The sequence below is a fragment of the Palaemon carinicauda genome, chromosome 7, assembly GCF_036898095.1.
Source record: "Palaemon carinicauda isolate YSFRI2023 chromosome 7, ASM3689809v2, whole genome shotgun sequence".
In the NCBI taxonomy this organism is placed as follows: Eukaryota; Metazoa; Arthropoda; class Malacostraca; order Decapoda; family Palaemonidae; genus Palaemon; species Palaemon carinicauda.
Window position 1 is genome coordinate 89,272,536 of NC_090731.1, and position 7,500 is coordinate 89,280,035.

The 7,500-nt window shown below is 45.5% G+C and overlaps 1 protein-coding gene across 1 annotated transcript in view; it reads left to right on the forward strand.

Annotated features, from left to right (window-relative positions):
* Positions 1 to 7,500, forward strand: part of LOC137643604 (uncharacterized) — a 17,445-nt gene that overhangs the window by 9,295 nt on the left and 650 nt on the right. The window lies entirely within an intron of this gene.

Consider the following 7,500-nt stretch of genomic DNA (forward strand, 5'->3'; position numbering starts at 1 on the left):
GAACTGGAGAGAGTACTTTGCCCAGTTAGAGCTCTTAGGTACTATCTAAAAAGGTCATAACCTTTACGAGGACAATCAGAAGCCTTATGGTGTGCTATCAAGAAGCCTTCTCTTCCAATGTCTAAGAACTCAGTTTCTTACTAAATCAGGCTTCTGATTAGGGAAGCACATTCTCATCTGAAGGAAGAAGACCTTGCTTTGCTGAAGGTAAGGACACATGAAGTGAGAGCTGTGGCTACTTCAGTGGCCTTCAAACAGAACCGTTCTCTGCAGAGTGTTATGGATGCAACCTATTGGAGAAGCAAGTCAGTGTTCGCATCATTCTATCTCAAAGATGTCCAGTCTCTTTACGAGAACTGCTACACCCTGGGACCATTCGTAGCAACGAATGCAGTAGTAGGTGGGGGCTCAGCCACTACATTCCCATAATCCCATAACCTTTTTAACCTTTCTCTTGAATACTTTTTATGGGTTGTACGGTCGGCTAAGAAGCCTTCCACATCCTTGTTGATTTGGCGGGTGGTCAATTCTTTCTTGAGAAGCGCCGAGGTTAAAGGTTGTGATGAGGTCCTTTAGTATGGGTTGCAGCCCTTTATACTTCAGCACCTAAGAGTCGTTCAGCATCCTAAGAGGACCGCTACGCTCAGTAAGGAAGACGTACTTAATAAAGGCAGAGTAATGGTTCAAGTCGTCTTCCTTACCAGGTACTTATTTATTTTATGTTATTTTTGTTAAAAAGGTTATGGGATTATGGGAATGTAGTGGCTGAGCCCCCACCTACTACTGCATTCGTTGCTACGAATGGTCCCAGGGTGTAGCAGTTCTCGTAAAGAGACTGGACATCTTTGAGATAGAATGATGCGAACACTGACTGGCTTCTCCAATAGGTTGCATCCATAACACTCTGCAGAGAACGGTTCTGTTTGAAGGCCACTGAAGTAGCCACAGCTCTCACTTCATGTGTCCTTACCTTCAGCAAAGCAAGGTCTTCTTCCTTCAGATGAGAATGTGCTTCCCTAATCAGAAGCCTGATTTAGTAAGAAACTGAGTTCTTAGACATTGGAAGAGAAGGCTTCTTGATAGCACACCATAAGGCTTCTGATTGTCCTCGTAAAGGTTATGACCTTTTTAGATAGTACCTAAGAGCTCTAACTGGGCAAAGTACTCTCTCCAGTTCGTTCTCCACCAAGTTGGACAGGCTTGGGATCTCGAACGACTTAGGCCAAGGACGTGAAGGAAGCTCGTTTTAGCAAAAAACCGAGCTGCAAGGAACATGTAGCCGTTTCAGATGTGAAAACTATGTTCCTGCTGAAGGCGTGGATCTCACTTACTCTTTTAGCTGTTGCCAAGCACACGAGGAAAAGAGTTTTTAATGTGAGGTCCTTAAAAGAGGCTGATTGGAGAGGTTCAAATCTTGATGACATAAGGAACCTTAGGACCACGTCTAGATTCCAGCCTGGAGTGGACAACCGACGTTCCTTTGAGGTCTCAAAAGACCTAAGGAGGTCCTGTAGATCTTTGTTGGTGGAAAGATCCAAGCCTCTGTGGCGGAAAACCGCTGCCAACATACTTCTGTAACCTTTGATCGTAGGAGCTGAAAGGGATCTTACGTTCCTTAGATGTAACAGGAAGTCAGCAATCTGGGTTACAGTGGTACTGGTTGAGGAAACTGCATTGGCCTTGTACCAGCTTCGGAAGACTTCCCATTTAGACTGATAGACTCTGAGAGTGGATGTCCTCCTTGCTCTGGCTGCCTCCTTCGAAAAGCCTCTAGCTCTTGAGAGTCTTTCGATAGTCTGAAGGCAGTCAGACGAAGAGCGTGGAGGTTTGGGTGTACCTTCTTTACGTGAGGTTGACGTAGAAGGTCCACTCCTAGAGGAAGAGTCCTGGGAATGTCGACCAGCCATTGCAGTACCTCTATGAACCATTCTCTCGCGGGCCAGAGGGGAGCAACCAACGTCAGCCGTGTCCCTTTGCGAGAGGCGAACTTCTGAAGTACTCTGTTGACAATCTTGAACGGCGGGAATGCATACAGGTCGAGATGGGACCAATCCAGCAGAAAAGCATCCACGTGAACTGCTGCTGGGTCTGGAATCGGAGAACAATACAACGGGAGCCTCTAGGTTATCGAGGTAGCGAACAGATCTATGGTTGGCTGACCCCACAGGGCCCAAAGTCTGCTGCAAACATTCTTGTGAAGGGTCCACTCTGTGGGGATGACCTGACCCTTCCGGCTGAGGCGATCTGCCATGACATTCATATCGCCCTGAATGAACCTCGTTACCAGCGTGAGCTTTCGATCTTTTGACCAGATGAGGAGGTCCCTTGCGATCTAGAACAACTTCCTCGAATGAGTCCCTCCCTGCTTGGAGATGTAAGCCAAGGCTGTGGTGTTGTCGGAGTCCACCTCCACCACCTTGTTAAGCTGGAGGGACTTGAAGTTTATCAAGGCCAGATGAACCGCCAACAGCTCCTTGCAATTGATGTGAAGTGTCCTTTGCTCCTGATTCCATGTTCCCGAGCATTCCTGTCCGTCCAAAGTCGCACCCCAGCCCGTGTCTGATGCGTCCGAGAAGAGACGGCGGTCGGGTTTCTGAACAGCCAAAGGTAGACCTTCCTTGAGAAGAAAGCTGTTCTTTCACCACGTTAGAGTAGACCTCATCTCTTCGGAAACAGGAACTGAGACCGTCTCTAGCGTCATGTCCTTTATCCAGTGAGCAGCTAGATGATACTGAAGGGGGCGGAGGTGGAGTCTCCCTAACTCGATGAACAGGGCCAGCGATGAAAGTGTCCCTGTTAGACTCATCCACTACCTGACTGAGCATCGGTTCCTTCTCAGCATGCTCTGGATGCATTCTAGGGCTTGGTAGATCCTTGGGGCCGACGGAAAAGCCCGAAAAGCTCGACTCTGAAGCTCCATACCCAGGTAGACAATGGTCTGGGATGGGACGAGCTGGGACTCCTCTAAATTGACCAGGAGGCCCAGTTCCTTGGTCAGATCCATAGTCCATCTGAGATTCTCCAGACAGCGACGACTTGTGGGAGCTCTTAAAAGCCAGTCGTCTGACGGAGCCGGACACAAGATCATGGTACTGCTGCACAGTCTGTGAACTGTCAACCATGGGGAAGCGAGGAAGTACAGCGACAACCCGAAACTGTCTAGACTGTCTGGGTAGTACAGACAACTCCTTATCGGGTTGCTGAGGTTGCCGCACTGCGTCACAACAAGTCACCTCTGCTGGTTGTTGAACGTCTTCCCAGTGACACACTGACTCCGTAAACAAAAATCCTCTAACAAGGACTAAGCTTGGACTGCATGTCTTGCAACAAAGCTCAAGGTCTATGGGAGCAGGTGTGGCAACAGACGGGGTTAGCGACTGAAGCGGAACCATTACCCTCCCTGGAAGCATGTTATGCTTAAATAAAAGTCCATAGGAGGCTAAGCAGCTTAAGGCTCCTCTCCAAATGACAGAGTCCTCAAGGGAATATCAGAAGGAGGGAGAATAGCACTTTCTATCTACAGGAACCATATCCGAGAAAAGCTAAGTTCTCTCAGTGAGGGTTTCACTGGTGCAAAAGCAGCAGACCAGAAGGCAACGTTATGAAACTGCTTGACAGTCTTGTGAGTTGGCAACAACCAAAGATGTGTGATTGAGGAGCATGCGGTAAGGTATGCAGAGCATGCTGTAAGGTATGCAGAGCATGCTGTATGCAGAGCATGCTGTAAGGAATGCAGAGCATGTTGTAAGGTATGCAGAGCATGCTGTAAGGAATGCAGAGCATGCTGTATGCAGAGCATGCTGTATGCAGAGCATGCTGTAAGGTATGCAGAGCATGCTGTAAGGTATGCAGAGCATGCTGTATGCAGAGCATGCTGTAAGGTATGCAGAGCATGCTGTAAGGTATGCAGAGCATGCTGTATGTAGAGCATGCTGTAAGGTATGCAGAGCATGTTGCATGGCATGCGGCTTATGCTGCATGGGATGAGGCTCATGCTGCATGGGATGAGGCTCATGCTGCATGGTATGAGGCTCATGCTGCATGGGATGAGGCTCATGCTGCATGGGATGAGGCTCATGCCGCATGGGTTGAGGAGGATGCCGCATAGCATGAGGCTCCTGCCTCATGGGTTGAGGAGGTTGCCGCATAGCATGAGGCTCCTGCCTCATGGGTTGAGAAGGATGCCGCATAGCATGAGGCTCCTGCCTCATGGGTTGAGGAGGATGCCGCATAGCATGAGGCTCCTGCCTCATGGGTTGAGGAGGATGCCGCATAGCATGAGGCTCCTGCCTCATGGGTTGAGGAGGTTGCCGCATAGCATGAGGCTCCTGCCTCATGGGTTGAGGAGGATGCCGCATAGCATGAGGCTCCTGCCTCATGGGTTGAGGAGGTTGCCGCATAGTGCTGGAACCCGGCAACTCCCGATGCGGCAGCTCACACATGAAAGCAGGAGGCGCAGCAAGAACATGCGTCTGGCAGGGTGGACTGCGCATCGGAGGTGGAGCTCTCACAGGTGGAGGGTGGGAGCAGGCAGCCGCAGTATCTGCTAAGCGCACAACCTCGGCGGGTTGTAGGTTAACAGGCTGCATTGTCAACCTTCCAGCATGATACTCCTGTATGAAGGAGCAAGCTGAGACTGTATAGTCTGCAGTATGGACCACTAGGGTCTATGAAAGACAACAACAAACGGAGCTACTGTCCGTTGTGACTGAGGGTCTAAAACAGCTGGTGCGGCAACAGACGGAGTTACTGCCTGTTGCGGTACCACCTTGCCTCTCTGGGAGGTGTGCAGTTGTCGTACTGCAGCAAGTCCGAACTGACCCAGTGGCTACACCTAGGCCGTTGGACTTGCGCGGAAGGGACCGACTTGCACTTAAAAGCTGCAAGATTTGGTCCATGGTTTCTGCGAGAAACCTCTTCCGCAGACGAGGAATAAATGGGCTCTCTCGTCTTTGTGTGGGTGGGGTGATCACGTCGGCAACGTGTGTAGATACACCCGAAACCACGGAGGGAAACGTCTGTTCGTCGATCAAGGCCTGATGAACCCATAAGTCCTTCGACATTACTTCTCCCCTGGGCTTGGGAGCTTGTAAGAGGTCCCAGACTAGGCGAACAACTGGCACGAACAGACGAACCCTCGAACGCAACACTGTAACACTTTGCGCTTATCACTTTATCACTTTTGATTTTCTGTTTGCACTTATTTCACTGAACTCGAAACTTTAAGTGGTTTGTACCTGAAACACGCAATCCTATCCTTCATTAAAAGTTAGTAATTGCGAAAACAGTATTACAATGTAACAGAAAAACATAATGAAAGATAAAGAATTCAGTGGCTGAAAAAGAGACTAAACACTAGATCAAATAAACTACGTTTAAAATCTCTCACCGCATAAAGCCTGGGAACAAGAATAAAACTCTAGAAACGTTTTACCTTCTTCCCCTAAAGAGACTAGGGAGAAGAGCAAAAACGATAACAACGTTACCCGCTTGAACGAAACGTTTATCCTCCTCTCTCTCCCTCCGTCTCTATCTCTCTCTCTCTCTCTCTTGACTTAGAACCTGAGAGATGAGCCCAATTATATATATCGTTAAAACATATTATTTGTTAAAGGAAAAAACTGAAAGATTTCCCAAATAAAAAGTTCCTTTATTAGAATTAAAACCATTTAAGCTAAGAAAGAATGAACAAAACGCTAGAATCGGTTTACTCTTACTGCAACGTGAAACCGTGAATACTCTCTCTCTATCGTAACGATAGAGCGCAAGTTGAACATTCTGAACATCAACAACTGCGGAGACAAAACAAAACGTTAGTTCAACTTTGAAAACAGTACGAGACTATCAAAGAAATTCTTTCAAAAACATTAAAATTAAAATAGCATAAAATCTTAACAGGAAAAACGATATGACGGGCTCAATGTTAATTAACTTCGGTTCCAAGTAATGACCGCCTACTATTAGGAAAGGTCGCATATAAACAAACATAAAAATTAATTTTTATAAGTTTATAATAAAAGGAAGTTAATCGAAGAGGCCTATAAAAGGCGGAGAGATATAAAATAAATCTATAACTTTGTTAAGCAAAATTAAGAAAGAGAGTCTATACTCTCTTCGAAACCAACACTTCCGTCTAAGGGAAGGGTCGGCCATTTAAAAGTGAAAGAGAGTTCATACTCTCTTCGTCACCATAATTAAATCAAATTAATTCCAAAAGCTTGCTAAGCTAATGATAAAGCTTCCTGAATAGCGAAGGCTAAACTCTAGAGCAAATACATCACCAAATCGTGAACAATAACTCCAGAATCAACAGCGTATCCAAGTAGGTCTAGCCGGTGGCACGACAGAGGAAAAATTGAGTTCTTGTTGACAAGAAGTACTTGAGTACCTGCTCACAGATGGCGCTGTTGTGTACACCCCCACCTGTATAGCGATCGCTGGCGTATCCCGACCGTAGATTTGTCGGGCAACAGAGTTGACAGCTACATGATCATCGGGTAAGATTAATATTGAAAAATACGGGATACTTAGCTTCTTTGTTAACATGTATGCTGGTCTCCACCCACCACCCTGGGTGTGAATCAGCTACATGATCATCGGGTAAGATTAATATTGAAAAATGTTATTTTCATTAGTAAAATAAATTTTTGAATATACTTACCCAATGATCATGAATTTAAGGACCCACCCTTCCTCCCCATAGAGAACCAGTGGACCGAGGAGAAAATTGAGTTCTTGTTGACAAGAAGTACTTGAGTACCTGCTCACAGATGGCGCTGTTGTGTACACCCCCACCTGTATAGCGATCGCTGGCGTATCCCGACCGTAGATTTCTGTCGGGCAACAGAGTTGACAGCTACATGATCATCGGGTAAGTATATTCAAAAATTTATTTTACTAATGAAAATAACATTTCAGCTGTCTCCAAAATATATCTCCACTGTAAAGACCTCAAGGTTTGAATAGTTAGGAAAAAGGCAAATTATATCCATATTTATCATTGTAGATATGAAAAGAATTAGATTACTGGAATTCATGCCATAGGGAAGATTTATGGTTTGATTATTATTTTGAATATTTTGTTTTGCAAATTTTTCTCTGAAAAAATATATTTTTAGTATCCAAAATGAAAACTTTGTTTCTCAAAACTTCTGGATGTTGCAAAATTAGCAGCCTCTGGGAAGAATCTGACACCCCATTTTCCATGTTCCATAAGTCTAAATTTATAGCACCTCAGTCTAAAAATTGAGAGTGTGGCAGTGTGTGCGATGAAGTAGATTAAAGTATAGTGTAATATGTCGGAATGACCTTAATCTAAGCAGATAGTCATACATATGATTTTAGTAACTCTTGAGCTAGAGGGAACAATAATCCACTTAATTGTGTACCAATTTGGGAAGAGTGGAATTTTGTTCTTTCATACTGTATTAGAGTATTTTTGACTACTTGTTTTTACAATGTTTATTTTAAGATTTATATTTCTTCATTTTACCACATTTT